The following is a 16,321-nucleotide window of genomic DNA, read 5'->3' on the forward strand; positions in this document are numbered from 1 at the left end:
CCATAACTTGAACTTCATGTGAATTTAGACCTTTTCTCTCCATATTCCATTTTCTTCTCTCTCCCAAACACAACCTGCTCACTTTCTCCTTGTCTTTTCTCATATTATTCTGTTTGCTTGGAACACCCCATATTTACAAGTCTAAGACCTATCCTATAGAATCCAAGTCAACATCCACATCTTTCTTCACTCTTAGTCCCAGAAGAACAGTTTTGAAAGTGTGGTCCTGGGGATCCTGACATGCTGTCAGGGAGTGCCTGAGGTTTTCCTTTTCCAACTGCATAGCCAGGTGAGGCCAGGTTTTCTCCACATACTTCAACCAAAGCAACATTTCACAACAGGTGGACCACAGAAGTACTTAGTAAATCAGACATTTTAAAATTTTGCAAGAATGTAAAACAATGTCACCCTTCTAATTAATTTTTTGTTTTGAAAATTCCAAATAAAAACAAAGCTGGATTAGCTAAGGAGAGGCATTATTCCAAAAGACTATTGCAATGAGGGAAATGCTTTAACCTTGGAACCTGCAAACATTTCAAAGTCAAAGAGAAGAAAATGCTTCCCTTATATACAGCAGGAGAAGGGGGGCTAGCAAGGACTCTGTGGTGGGGAGGGCAAGCTCATAGGGTGAGAAGGTGGCAAAATCAGGACACTTCAATAAGAAATTTTTCTTTTTGTTGTTAGCCTGTTTTCAGAATGAGCTGTTAAGGGGCAACAGTCTATACCCTAGTGCTTTAGTTCATGCTCAAACTTGGAGGCAAGCCAAAATTTGGGAGCCTGTGGAGAAGAGAGAAGCCTGATTTGAAATTGGTGAAGCCAAGTTCAGTAGATATGTAATAAGCAATTGTGAGTGTTTGGTAAAAAATATAGTGATTTTTCATGAAAATAATTTTATGTGTGTATGTAATGGCTTAATTATTATTATTACTTTGAAATGAATTAATAAATATTTTATAAGTATCTGATTTTTATATTAAATGTCCATTTTATATGGTAAACATTGATAGATATAATCCATATAAACAAAAGCTCTTTGGAGTCCTCAACAATTTTAAGAATATAAAGGGATCCTGAGACTGAAATGGCCAAGCACCACTGCTCTGGATAACTCATAACTGTGCCCATTGATCACAGAACAATAACGTGACTGAACGATCTTCCAGTTCAATCATCTCATGTTATACATGAATTGAGACATAGGGAGACTGTGACTTGTTCAAGACCATCCTATCTAATAAAGGGAATATGCAAACTGACCGTCACACTGTCACAAAGATGGCAGCGCCCATAGCCACAAGATGGTGGCGCCCAGTCCCCTCAGTCCTGCTGGAGTCCCCCAGTCCTTTCAGCCTGCAGCAAGGGGGGGGGGGGGAGGGTGGAGAGGTGGCAGGCATGCAGTGTGGCTGGACCCGCCCTCAGCCCCCCAGCTGCCTAGGGCCAGCCCAAGGCACAGGCAAGCCTTGGATGGTGGCTGCCCAGCCGATGCCCGAGGCTCAGGCAAGCCTCAGATGGCGGATGGCAGATGGCAGCTGCCCAGACACCCAGGGCCGCCCGAGGCTCAGGTAACCAGGGCCAGCTGAGGCTTGCACTGTCGGCAGTGGCAGCAGCAGAGGTGTGATGGTGGTGTCGCCTTCCCCTGATCGCCAGGTTGCCTCTCACCCCTGAGGGTTCCCAGACTGTGAGAGGGGGCAGGCCGGGCTGAGGGACCTCCCCTCCAGAGCATGAATTTTCATGCACCAGGCCTCTAGTGGGTAATAAAAAGCACTGTTAAGATTAAAGGACTGACCTACTGATTCCTAATCCTATGTTTAACTTACTATTGCTATGTCATTTTTCAAATGTGTGTCTTTACTGTATCCAATTTTTGAGATCAAGTCTTTGTAGTGTACTTTTTTCATATACTTCAGAGCACCTGACACACACCCATAGTAATCAAATGATAGATGCTCAAAATTCCTAATGAATGGAGATAGGATGAAGAGAAGAGAGGAAGGGAGCCATTCACAGACCCACTGGCTTTGGACCCATTGCAGTCTTCCAACAACACCCACACCTATACCACTTCACACACATTAATCTCCTGCCAGTTATTTCTAGTTTCTTGGAGCCACAGAAATCTAGTCTAAGAGAAACTCCCCAAATCTTCCTGAATATTGACTCCGCAGCCAGTGGTATCCAAAAGAAAGCCACAGAGACAGCGTGACTTGTCACCATCCTGATGTGCACAGCTTCCACAGGCCATAGCAGAAATGTTGCAGATGCTTTGCTCTTTCCCACTTTGTTGCCCACACTCCCTGTGACTTTACAGAGTCCAGTCCTGCAGTGGTTCAGTGGGACAAGAGGGAATAGGGGAATGGAGTAGTGTGTCAGTGCCGACAAGAGCCCCTTCAGGAGGAGCGAAAGCAGGGCTGCCACAGGGAGTCTGAGTCAGTACAGAACAGATGGGAACCACTAAGACAGCTTGCTTTTAAAAAGCAAAAGAAACAAGGAAGGCCATTGATCCTTTTAAATATATTTTATTGAATTTTTTAGAGAGAGAGAGGAAGGGAGAGGGAAAGAGAGAGAAACATTGATGTACAAGTGGAACATCAATCAGCTGCCTTCTGCATGCCCCCTACCAGGGATCCAGCCCATAACTCAGGCATGTGCCCTGTCTGGGAATTGAACAGGTGACCTTTCAGTGAATCAGACAACACTCAACAACTGAGCCACACGAGCCAGGGCAAGCTATTGAAAGAGAAGAGAAAAGCAAGAAAATAATTTGAGGGAGAGAGGGGTAATCATTTCTTAACAAAAGAAAAACATCCCTTCCTTATTTTAAGGAACAGTCTTGCATGAGCTATAGTCAGACATTGTTCTATAATCCCAGGAAAATTATCCATACCACAGCTCTAAAAATGAGAATAGAAAGGTGGGAATCTCTAGATGGAGTGATATTAGCTTGGATCCAATTGACGACCAGCTCTTGACCACTAATGAGGGTTTCAGGGTATGTGCATAGTGTGTAGGAGGGGCTCTAGAGCCCATTTGTTTTCCTCATTCAACTCCATGCCGGCTCATGCAGCCAGCGATCAATGAATCCTGCTGAAGGTGCTGGGGAACTCAACATAAAGCATCAGAAATATCTTATTTCTCCACTCTCTTTACTCAATTCACACAGGATTCCAAGAACCATCTCAAGTCCATGTATCTGCTCATCTTCCACTGCTGTCCAAGGTCCAAGCTACCATTGATGCTCAATGCATCGGTCAGGATCCAGTCAGGGAAACAAAACCCAAGGTCTGACTGGAGGAAATTTAATAGAGGAAGCTTTGTTAGAAAGGTATTGGAAGAGTTGAAAAGCCAAATGGGGAGTGATAATGCAATGCAGAGACTAGCATTCACAGAGAACCACTATCACCTATCACCTCCAAGACTGGAGGAACCGAGGGAAGAGGTAACACTGCTAAAGTGTAAAATGGGAAAACCTGTGGGATCCAGGTCCATAGACAATGGGACTACCCAGTGTGTCTATCCAAGGGAGCTGTCCAGGAGCAGCTGACACCACAAAGGGCCACCATGGCTAGGATGCCCCACCAAGCAGGGTGAGACAAGAGAAAATATCCTGGCTTCTCTCTTCCTCTAACTCTGTAGTCTCCCTTCACTGTCTCCCACTGGTTCAGCCTACCCAAAAGCAAGTTGGCCATAGAGTTTGGGAAATACACTTTGTTTCGCATGGGAAAGGTGGAGAATGGATTTAACAACAAATAGGCAAATGACCAGCACACTCACCAACCCCAGGGGAATTTCCTCCCCACTGGTCTCCTGGCTTTTATTCTTGCTTCTCTCCATCCTTTCTCTACACTAAGATCTCTATAAATTGATTTTCATCACTTCTATTCTTCAGAAGCTTTCTGTTGCTTCTAGGACAACATCTAAACTCCCCACCATGGTTCTGCCTTTACCAGTCTTCCCAGTTGCATTTCAAGCCAATCTCTCCCTTGGTCACCAGTCTCAAACTCAAAAGCTGCCTTGCGTTCTCTCTAATGTGTCAAACTGCAGGGCCTTCCCACCTGTCCTTTCATCTGTATCAAAATACCTTCTTTGACTAAATTCTACTCATCCTTTAGGTCTCTGCTGAAATGTCATTTCTTCAGAGAACTTTGCTAAGCTTTCCCCATTTCAATGAGACACAACGGCTGTGATCTTAATTGCTGTGCTTTTCCTTCATCGCATGTAACATGATTTATATGTATAAGTTTACTTACGTCTATTTATTTAATATCTGCTCTCTAGCTGTCTAGAGACTCCACAGCAGTGGGAATCTTGCTGAGTGTCCTCTCAGGGTAGCTGGTGCTTCTAGCACTATGCCCAGCACAGACAGATACCCACTAAACAATGGCAGAAGATGAGTGCGGGGGATGCGGTGATGGGAGCACATCATTTAATTCACATGTGTGTTTTTTCAAGGCCCATCCAGTCTCCCTCTGACCCTTCATTTAGAAACCCAGGGACTAAGCATCTCTGAATAAAGTCTCCCCGAGGGTAAATACTAGTAGATGTGCAAACCTGCTGTTGCTAAATTGAGCTTCAAGGATACATTTTTTGACTTCTGTGTTTAGAAGGACAAAAGTTCATTGTGTCCTTTGGAGAATAACTCTTGCTGAGAAAACAGGAGAATTCTGAGGCCACCAGTTACCTTTTCGTGACAGCATGTGAAAAAGCTTCTCCCTTTTTATTTTCAGTCAACATTGTAGCTTGTCGTGTGTGTGTGTGTGTGTGTGTGTGTGTATGTGTGTGGCTATAATTCTGTCATGCTTTGTAATGTTCATTTAATAACATAAGGATATCACAGTATGTTTACATTACTCACAAAAGACAGTACCATTCTTTCTGGATTTGTAGCATAGTTTTTAAAAAGCTCTTTTAAGTAGGTTTTGTTTTTCATGCAGGAAAGGCTGCTGTGTAATACACTCAAGGACACATCCATGGTTGTAACCATGGCCCCTCCTTGTGGCAAAGCACAGGCAATGACTCCAAATGCTGTCTCTGTTTATTCCTCCCCATCTCTCACCTTGACCAGCAAACTGACAAAGGAGCACAATATCCAGGCCATCTTTGTCTCAAATTTTAGCCATGGCTCTGCCACTTTCTTCAAATTTTCCTCACCACCCTACTGAAAGCATTTTCGTCATGGGGCAGCCCTCCAGTCTTAAATCCCAGCTTGCTGTTTTCATCATATTGAGCTAACTGTGTTATTAATAACAACCACCAAAAAAAATGAAGTATGGCGTACACACTAATCTAAAATTTTGAGCTGGCAATTAGTTGGAGCGAAAAGCAATTAGATGTTTTCCTTCAAGTCCTAATTTACATGCTGGAAAACATGGGCAGCCATTGCAAGTAATTGCAAAAATAAGCCCTGCTTTCTGTGTTTGTGTGCAAATACACAGCTTCCCCGCACACCTGCCATTGCCTCAACAGAATAGAGTCCCAGGGGTCTTCTTGCTTTATGATCACTGAGATATACAGCAGATAAGAAACTGATTGGCCTTTAGGTGAAAATGTGTTTTCTCTTCACGGCAGAAGCTCATCCGTTAATTGGCATTGACTTTAACCGTGAAGAGCCGGGGTGTATAAACTAAGGCTGACAGTATCTCCATGTAACCCCAGGAGGTGAATTAAGGCTCTTCAGAGTTCTAGCACCCCTTTTTGTGCACTTAGAGTAATAGCTAATGCAATTCAATCCATTAAACATTTCATGAGTATCTACCTTATGCAGGACTATTAGAAGTCCTGGAGGGTACAAATTGAATGAGATGCTGTTGACATCTTTAAGAAGTTACAGCCTAGGAGAGGAGATAAGGCACAGACACAAGTACCATCATGCGATGAGCTCCACAGGAGGTTGGGTATGAGGTGGCTAGGTAGCAATGCCCCTGGCAGCTGTACCTCAATGTCTCCTGAAAAATGATGAGAAGTGGGGGTGTCTCAGCTACTATGCCAGTGTCCCAAGGGAGAATCTAGTTTCAGCTCAGGTCTCAGTCATGAAGCTACTCTTGTATCCTGCCAGATTGGCTCAGTGGATAAAGTTTCGGCCTGCAGAACAGTCCCGGGTTCGATTCTGATCAAGGGCACGTACCTTGGTTGCAGGCTCTATCTCTGTCCCTGGTCAGGACTCGTGTGGGAGGCAAGATATCAATGTGTTTCTCTCATATCAATGTTTCTATCTCTCTTTCCCTCTCCCTTGCACTCTCTCTAAAATAAATGGAAAGATATACTCGGTAAAGATTGAAGAAGAAGAAGAAGAAGAAGAAGAAGAAGAAGAAGGAGGAGGAGGAGGAGGAGGAGGAGGAGGAGGAGGAGGAGGAGGAGGAGGAGGAGGAGGAGGAAGAGGAGGAGAAGGAGGAGGAAGAGGAGGAGGAGAAGGAGGAGGAAGAGGAGGAGGAGGAGGAGGAGGAGGAGGAGGAGGAGGAAGAGGAGGAGGAGGAAGTTACTCTTGTAATACAAGGGCATGGAGAGGAATCTTCCCACCTTTGTAGAGAGGCAAAGTACAGAAAGGGAAAAGTAGGATGATTTTCAAAATGTAAGAACAAACAAAAAATCAAGGATCATGGGTTTCCTGGAAATAGCACTAAGGGTTCTGAGAGAAGAAAGCAACATTTTAGTGTAGCTGTGGAATCAAAACAATGAGGCACACACAGAAAGAATCCACGAACTGGTAGAACTAGACAACACAAAGAGGAAATAATAATCCAGCACAGAACAGAAACCTGTTGGCCACACTGCTGGGTAGTTTATCAGTTCCCTAGTGAAGAGAAAACTGGCCCACATCAGAATTGCCACATGTATAACGTGCTATTCCTTATTTATAAACAATTTTGCCTGCCAGCTCCTCATAGTTCTCATTGCATAATATGGGTTCAGTTATTATTTACTTATTTGTACCCCACATTGCTCCAAGGCAGCTAACACTTCTATTATCTTCACAAAGTTCTAAGATAAAGAGCCCGTTTTGGATATCATCATATGCATAGAAATCTAAACTGGGTGGACCCCACCTGCCTGCAGCGAACAAGATTTTAATGCTCCAGAACTTGAAAACTACATAAGCAGCCCACTGCCCCCTACACTGAATTTTGCAAAGTGTCAAGATTTTGCTGTGCCTGTGAGTACAAAAATGCAGAGGCTTGCTAAACATTGTAATCAAGGTATAAACAAAGAAAAGAATTCTGGCTGGAGGGACCAGGGCGAGCCTCATGGGGGGAGCGCTTGAAGGATAGATGGGGAATGACATACGCAAAGATGTGGAGGTAGGGAATTACTTGGCTGTACCTGTTATGTACAAATTGTAGAAAAGCAAAAAACAGAGATATGCTTCACCATTTACGTTCTCCATATTTAAGTCTTTGCTCTTTTTACAGACAGGGAATATTCAGGAGATGAAAGCTAACCTTCCCTTAGACAGGTAATGAGATGCTGATGGAGCCAGCTTAGTCATGGGTTATGAAGAGATTTCAGAGAGAATATTCTCCTTAAAAATATCCTCACGTGCCTATACTCATTTCACCTTAACTTTCTCTAATGGGAGAAACTCTTTCCTTTTGCAGTTGGTAATACAGGCAAATACTCTTGGAAGAGGCTACAGAATGGCTATCATTCCCCCAGAGGCGAAGATGATGTCATTGTCAGCGGTACTGGCCTGTTTGGTTACAGAAGGAAGACCACAAAAAGGAACTACAGGCCTGGGACAGGGACAAGGCTAAGTTCCAGGTCTGAGTTAGGGGAAAGACAGGGAGAAAAGAATCCAGAAAAAGGTGGTCAGTAGTAAAAATGACTAATGTTGCAAACTTTCTAATTGTATGGGAAACAGTTCCAGGTGCAAAGCATTCCCCACGTGCCTACATAAGGTGGGGGAAATTTAGTCACTGCATTTTGGTGTAGCTCTCTAGTAATCACAAGCTTTCCTATAAAACCCAGCACAAAGATGTCCAAAAACCTAAAAATCGCTTCTAGGGTTCTTGCTGCCATTCCAGGTTTTAATAAAATTTTCTTTCTTTTACAGGGGAGGCCAAAGCTATGGATTACTGAACAATTATTTAAAGGAGAATCCCATTTTTAAACATGGATTGTTTCAATTTTTTTTAAAAAAATATATTCAAAGTTAATGCGTAGGCTGAGGTTTGGAGGACAGGTAGCTGTCACAGAAATGAAGAGCCACTTTTTAACACTGTCACAGGACGGGCTGCTAAACAAGAGTGGCACGATTGAAGAGGGGTGCCCTTTTTGTGGGAAAGGGAATACGAGTTGATAAAACCAAGAGCTGCTTTTGTAAAGGGAGCATCACTAAAGGGACAGGGGAGTGTGGAAGCTGTCAACTACAGTCCCACACTCTGCAGGAGATGTAAGGAGGGATCACAGGTGATTAGAAGTGTTTCGAGCTAACTGCTTCTCCCAGGTAAGGTTAAGCTGAGCAGGAAGACCCCTGCCAGACTAGTGCTCCTGCTTTGATTTGCGCTCAGTAAGCAGCTGGCATCTCGACCCCTTTTCAAAAGCGTGTGTGACTGGATGAACAGACAAAGTGGAAGATGCTAGGTAGGAAGTATCCAGGTGCCCATGGTTAATTGCACGAAGCCTCACTTGTCCATCTGTGCATTGCATGCGGTCCTTTTCTTCTTTGAATATGGGCATCATTGGCAAAGAGCAAAGGCCAGGGAGGTCCCCACTTCCTCCATCAGTGCTTGGGAGATTTACTTATTTCCAGACATCAGCTGCATTGTTACACTGTCACCAGTCTCTTATGGTCCCTGCTTGGTGGGGGAGGGGTGGTTGGGGGAGGAGAGGGCGGCTTTGAATAATAACCGACTATTCTAATAAACTGCTTCCTGGCTTGTTTTAAATTCATTCAAGTCAACAAGCAGGTAAAAAACAGCAAGAGCCTCAATCAAGGTAACGGTTTTTAAAAATCCATAAATAGATATGTATACATATATACATATACATATACATATACATATACATATACATATACATATACATATACATTTACATACACACACACACACACACACACACACACACACACACACACTAGAGGGGCCCGGTGCACAAAATTTGTGCACTTGGGGGCGGGGGTCCCTCAGCCCGGATTGCAAGAGGGCACAGGCCAGGCTGAGGGACCCCATCAGTGCACTATCGGGGCTGGGGAGGGACGCAGGAGGTTGACCAGCCGGGGAGGGACCGCAGGAGGGCTCCAGGGCATGTCCAACCCATCTCTCTCAGTCCCAATCAACCAGACCCCAGCAGCAAGCTAGCCTACTGGTCAGAGTGTCTTCCCCCTGATGGTCAGTGCATGTCATAGCGAGCAGTTGAGCAGCCTTAGCATATCATTAACATATTATGCTTTGATTGGTTGAATGGACAACCAGACACTTAGCATAATGGGCTTTTATTATATAGTATAGATATAGATATAGATATAGATATAGATGATATAGATATAGATAGATATAGATATAGATATAGATATAGATATAGATATAGATATAGATATAGATATAGATATAGATATATAGATACACACACACACACACTAGAGGCCCGGTGCATGGAATCATGCACCGGTGGGATCCCTTGGCCTGGCCTGCAGGGATCGGAAACTGGCTCTCCGACATCCCCCAAGGGGTCCTGGATTGCAAGAGGGTGCAGGCCAGGCTGCAGGACCCCACCAGTGCATGATCAGGGCCAGGGAGATCGGGGCCCAGGAGGAACCACGAGAGGGATCCAGGGCATGTCCAGCCTGTCTCACCCAGTCCCAATTGGCTGGACCCCAGCAGCAAGCTAACCTACCAATCGAAGCACCTGCCCCCTGGTGGTCAATGTGTGTCATAGCGACTGTTCAAACGGTCAAACGAATGGTCAGACACTTAGCATATTAGGCTCTTACTATATATATATATATGTATGAGTTGAAACCCACAGGAGTTGGTTGTTAACTGGATTTGGCTAAGAACTAGGGGGCTGTGGATGGGGTGACTGAATAAAGGACAGTACCACCAACTGAGGTGGAAAATAGACTTACCTGCAGAGCTCAAGCTGTGTAATGGACAATGGGTTAATAGAGAAAGGTCAAGCTCTGTTGTGGCAACAAATAGCCCCCACATCTCAGTGGCTTAACAAACTTTTATTCCTTGCTCATATTACAACTGAGTGTAGCCTGGGAAGCTCTACTGAGTGTCTGTCCTTCAAGGAATGACTCAGGAATCCAGGCTCCGCCCACACTGGGACTTTGTCATCTTGGAGAATTTTGCTTCCAGCCACGAGGACAAGAGAGAGAGGTGCATATCATTTTCGCTCACATCAACCCCATGCTCATTCAATGGACTCCAGTGCAGGAGAGGCTAGCAACTATAGTCCTCCTGTGTGCCCAGGAAAAGATACAGGGTTAGAGAGTATATAGCCTGTCTCTGTCACAGACATCCAAGGGACACTGGAGTAGATAGTTGAATATTCCAGTCTAGGGTTCAATGCAAGAAGAGCATGATTCAGAGATGAAGATATAAATTTGGACATGGTCAACTACTTAAACCTAGCAAAATCCATGAGACCATACAGAGAGCACATATCCTAAGAAAAGAATGGAATTCTGAGGAACGCCAAAATTTAAAGAGCCAGCGAAGGAAGAGATATATTGAGAAGGATGGCCAATGTGTGAAATCACCAGAGACAAGGTGCGGGGAACAGAGTAGAATAAAGAATGTCCTGCTGGGAATTAAGAGAGATGTATGCAGCCTTCACTGAAGTGAAGCTGGGTAATAGTGAAAAGACTGTATATACAGAGCCAAAAATGTTAGCTCATTCTGATGAAGAATTTTTATTCCTTCTGGGCAATAAAGGAGTGCTGGGATTTGTGGTTTGGATGCTGGAACAATAGAATTTCTAGGACCTCTCAGTTGGATTAATAGAGACAATATTAGGGTTGCAAGAAAACACATCCAGAACTGTTGGCATCTCTATAAGGTGAACTGGGCTAGAAACCATAAAAATGTGAGTTCTGCTTCTGGCTCTAAGTGCCCTTGATGAAGTCACTTAGTCTACCAGGTCAGTGCCCAAGTCTCTGCATAGGGTGGGGCACTTCCAGTCACAGCAACACTGGGTGGCATTTACTGAGTGTGCTGATGTGCCAGACCCCCCGCTAAACCTTCCTGACAGATTACCTCATTGATTTAATCCTATTCATTTCGATCCTACGAAGGAGTAAATATAAGAATCTTCATTTTGCAGATGGGGAAGTTGAACCTGAGAGAAGTCAAGTAAGTTGCCACATCTAGACCACACATACCATTCAGGTACAGACAGACAGAAACACAGGCTCCGAGAGATCAGGATTCCCACACCAGATAACGCTGCCAACTTTTCTTTATTTATTCAGTAAATATTTAATATGTGCTTCAGAGACATTGTCCCTGCTCTCATGCAGCATTTTTCCAAGAAACGGGAAACCAAGCACAGAGGATGTTATCCTCTGACACCCAGGCTGGTGAGCCAATCAGGAGCTACACTCTCCTCACGACACGCCTCCTTGGCTAGGATCCAGGTGGGATAAATTTCAAGTCTAGAATTTGATGGGCTCTCAATACACTTGAAAAAGTGCTTTTCCTTTTTTTCTTTTTTTCTGAGACGTGATTTCTTGATCTTTGTTAGCTGAGTAGCTTAGTAATTAGGTTCTTTATCACTTTGTCAAAATGAAGCAAGAAAAGCTAAACAAAGCTAGACTTCAATGACCTATAGTCCATCAATATGAAGAAAATGGAGAAAGTGACTCAATTTTTAAATCCCTGTCAAGGTAAAGAGCTCAATCTTTTCACATACAAAAAAAATGTTCTTCTTTTAAATCTACCTACATATCAATTTACATAGTTCAATATTCTTATTACAATAAACCATAGAATTTAATATATTCTAGAAGATTATGAATATGATCACATAATGCAAATTATCAAGAAAAAAACTGCATTGCAATAAACTAAACTGGTTTACTATTTTACTTTTTAATTTCCATTTAAGTGCACTCTTTATTCCCCTATAATTTTCAGTAAAATTAAAATCTCTTTTCCAATTAGAGTAAAATCAAAATGTTTAGCTGTTGCACCTCTCTGAGCTCTCTATAAATCTCCTTTAACAGGTAAAATAAAAGCCATGGCTGGCACACTACCAGTCTCCAGCAGCGTTATTACATAGCACACAATAAAAAGATAGTGACTTTATTTTTTAATTTTCAAAGCCCAACAACTCTAGAAAAGATGCCTTGCTAATGATGTTTGTTGTTGTTTTTCCTATTACTATCAATGAAGCTATGAAGCCAAGTCTTTTCACTACTCAATCCCAGGGCCTAGCCTAAAGTTTGGGTCAGAGTACCTATTCAATATTTAGTTGTTAGCTGATTTGAATACATAAAAGCATATTATTTACTAAGGATCAAAGACATATAAAGTCATTGCTTTCAAGAAGCTTACATTTATTTGTGTGGTAAGGGATGGGAAATGTAAATAAAATACTTTGTTCTGGCATACCTAATAGTATACCCTTGATAAAAATAATAGTCCTATATATACCATTGAAGGTCATCTTCTTTATCCAAATGAACAACTTCTGGAGGAATAAACATCGTATAATAGAAGTGGGCAACCATCAGCCAATTCTATCTTCTCGAGCCTGGTGATCCACCTTGACCAGACTTGCATTCTGTTCCTTTCATTAATCTATATCCTATGTCAACTCAACCCCCATAAAACAACTAGTAAAATAGTCTGGAGATCTCTAAATGTTTCCTGTCTCTCACACAATGCTGGAGAATACTCAAGGACAAAACTTAATTTCAGTTATTCTGCAAGGCAAAAACTGGGTCTTTAAGATATAAAATTGCAATAATTCACTTAAGAATGTTATTCTGGGTTAGCTGTATGTATAGGTGTTTTGCACATATAGTTTTAATTTGTCACCATCTTATTAAAGACAAACAATTGAAAATCAAGACTAGTCTATCTTAGATACCTAGTCTCCTCTTTCTGTACTTTGCTATTTTATGCTCACATACTTACTGTATCAATCAGGATTTGTGAAGGAAAATGGAAACCACTCTAGATATTTCAAGAATATTGCATTTTAATTGTGAATTAGATGTTTCCAGAATCATCAGAAGAGCTTGAGGAATGGTAAGCAAAGAGCTCAAGTAGAACACCAAAGAAAATGATTGGGAAGGTGGGGGAGGTTCAGATTTAGACATTTAATTTTCAAATATAGCCTGAACAAAACAGCCCTATTTTCCCAAAGAACAGACATTGCTGACCAAGAAGTCTATTCAAAAGCTCTTCATCATTCTAAGGAATCCTACCTTCAAGAGCAAATTTCTAAAATTTAAGCATCACTTAGTATGCTAAAAATATGATTGGCATTTTTTGAAAACAGAAGAAGTAAAGCTAATATCCAGCACTGAAAAGACTATTTTAAGTAGAAGAAACCAAAAGTCAAAGAAAATACAGTAATTAATCCCAAGTTTTGTCTTTTGTTACTATTTTGTGTGGGTTTAAGTACTTTGGGACTGTACTGTCTCTTACCCTTCCTAAGCTCTAGAAATCTGTTCCTTGCTCAAGGACCACCGGTAGCAATATTACCCATTACAACAGCCCTAGAACTACAGTCTTATCTTCTCGCATTCAAGAATTTGAAGAAAACAATCATTCTATAAAGAAATTTGTGCAAAATATCTCTATTCCTTTCAAAATAAAACTGAAGGGAAAATTGTTTAACAATAATAAACAAAGCACAGTTAGAATGTACACGCTTCTAGCACCAAAACCTGCTTTATTTCTCTCTTTTTGTTTGTAATAAACACTGGAGGTTTCCACTTCTCTCTGCAGCTCTGTCCTCTCTGTCATTCCCTGTCACTGCAACCACCTATAGTGCCCTCTGCCTTCAGAGCTGCCCGGAGAATCTGCACTCTCTTCACTAGGGGCTTGCTCCCTGACGGGTTAAGACGGTGGCCATCTCTACAGCTGTTGAAGCAAAGCATCCTTGGGGGCTTGGACACACTCTGTGCCTTTCTCTAAGTCAAAATAAAGACGGCATCTTACTGCCTGGACTATTTACTGTCCCCAGAAGAATCAGTTACTCGTTAAGTAGAAGAATGGTTTTGTACTTGTCACTTGTTTTTTCTGTTTCAAAATTTGTATACAAAATGGTGCACTCCTTCCCTCCTTAAATATATTTAGGATCAGCTTCCAAAGGACAGAAACAGCCCAGCTGGGGTGGCTCAGTGGTTGAGCATCGCCCAGGAACCAGGAGGTAACAGTTCAATTCCTGGTCAGGGCATATGCCTGGGTTGTAGGCTTGACCCCCAATAGGGGGTGTGCACGAAGCAGCCAATCCTATCTCTCTCTCTCTCTCTCTCTCTCTCTCTCTCTCTCTCTCTCTCTCTCACTTGCTCTCTCGTTCTCTCGCTCTCTCTCCCTTCCTCTCTCTGAAATCATATTTTTTTTAAATATCTCAAAGGACAGAAACATACTAGACCATCCCCCTGGGACAATGGTGCTCTGGCTTTGGATCCAGGTCCTACTTTGGCAGAAGAAAAGACCTTCCTATTTTTAGCATTTCCACACAAAAAAAAATGGAAATTAAGAATTAGATCAGAACGAGATGACATTTAAAATGATGACAATACAGGAATTTTCCAAAATGACCAAGGTAAAACCTTTTTAAAACCTATATTAGTTTATGTAACAGCAGCATCCAGACACCATGACTCATCCCAGATGACACTGGTGCAGCACTGATAACAAAGCATCTTGTCTACAGTTTCAGAAATTCCATCCAAATTTCTCCCTGTACGACTAGAGTTTTGCAACAATGATAAACATCATGTAACTAGTAGAGATATTATGATAATTATTACCATTCCTATCATTGTTATTATTTTAAAAAACAGAAACAAATATTGGGTAACTTCAACAAAAATTATCAAGAGAAAGAGAAAAGGTATTGAAAGGGAAATGAAAGAAAAGCCAATCTGTTTGGAAAGAACAAGAACTGGGTGGGATAAGCAGCAGGAAAGAATGGAGAGTCTTTGGTGTGCTGCTGTCAAGAGGAAGAAGATGCAGCTCTTTTCATTTTGGCCACTACACTGAGGTGTGAAATTTCAGGAAGACATTGTCTACCCAGCCTAGCTCAGGTCACAGGATGACCCTTAAGCCAGTGGAGGGCAGGGCACTATGATTGACAGTACCATTAAGGGGAAGGGAGAATCCAGTCTATGCTGGCAAAAACACAGATGCCACAGGCACACTGATATAACGTGGCTGCCAGGCTTCATAGTAGGATGCAAATTGGACTCTGTGGAAACCTCAACTAACATGATCACCTTTAATAACTCGATTCAGAGCTGATTTGTAAGTAACTCTTACTAACCCTTTTGTTCTGGACTAGACTGTGTCCCCTCATATCTTATATGATGAAGCCCTAACCTCCAATGTGACTATATTTGGAGACATGGCCTTTCAAGGTGATTGAAGTTAAATGAAGTATCAAGATAATGCTCTAATCCAAAGGACAGGTGTCCTTCTAAGAAAAGGAAGAGATGCTAGCAATGTACGCACACAGAGGAAAAGCCACGTGAGGACACAGAGAGAAGACAGCCACCTGCAAGCCAAGAAGAGAGGCCTTGGGAAAAACCAAACCTGCCCACACCTTGACCTTGGACTTCTAGCCTTCAGAATTGCAAGAAATAAACTTCTATTGTTTAAGCCATTCAGTCTGTGGTATTGTGTGATGGCTACCCTAGCAGATTAATATACCCTTGGGACACTTTTTTAGTCTAAGGATTTGTATGTTTTTGTCAATAGAACTGGTGAGAAGACAAACCTCTTATGATCATGTCATGGCCTCCACAGCCCTCCAGATGGTCCAGACCATGCCCCAGCGAATTGGCTCCAAGAATTGCATGTCCAGTCCAGCTGACTTTCTCCTGACACTGTTTCAACCTTCCTTTCATTTAAATCACAGCACATCTTATAAACCAAATAAGATGAATTGTGGACAATTATCACCAGAGTCATTTTCCTCAAAGATGTGCATAGCCTGAAAGGGTCTTTCACAGCTTGAGTGTAAAATAGGCACTAATTTAATTCCACTTAGCAAACAAATACTACATGTTATTGTTTGCTATGCAATAGACCTAGCCTCTGATAATACAGAAGGGAAAAAAGATTCAATCCCTTACCTCAAGGAGCTCAGAATGTAATGGAGAAGACAATGTGAATAAACTAAAATTCACTGCCATAATATTTAT

Source organism: Plecotus auritus, assembly GCF_963455305.1.
Source record: "Plecotus auritus genome assembly, chromosome: 3".
Classification (NCBI taxonomy): domain Eukaryota; kingdom Metazoa; phylum Chordata; class Mammalia; order Chiroptera; family Vespertilionidae; genus Plecotus; species Plecotus auritus.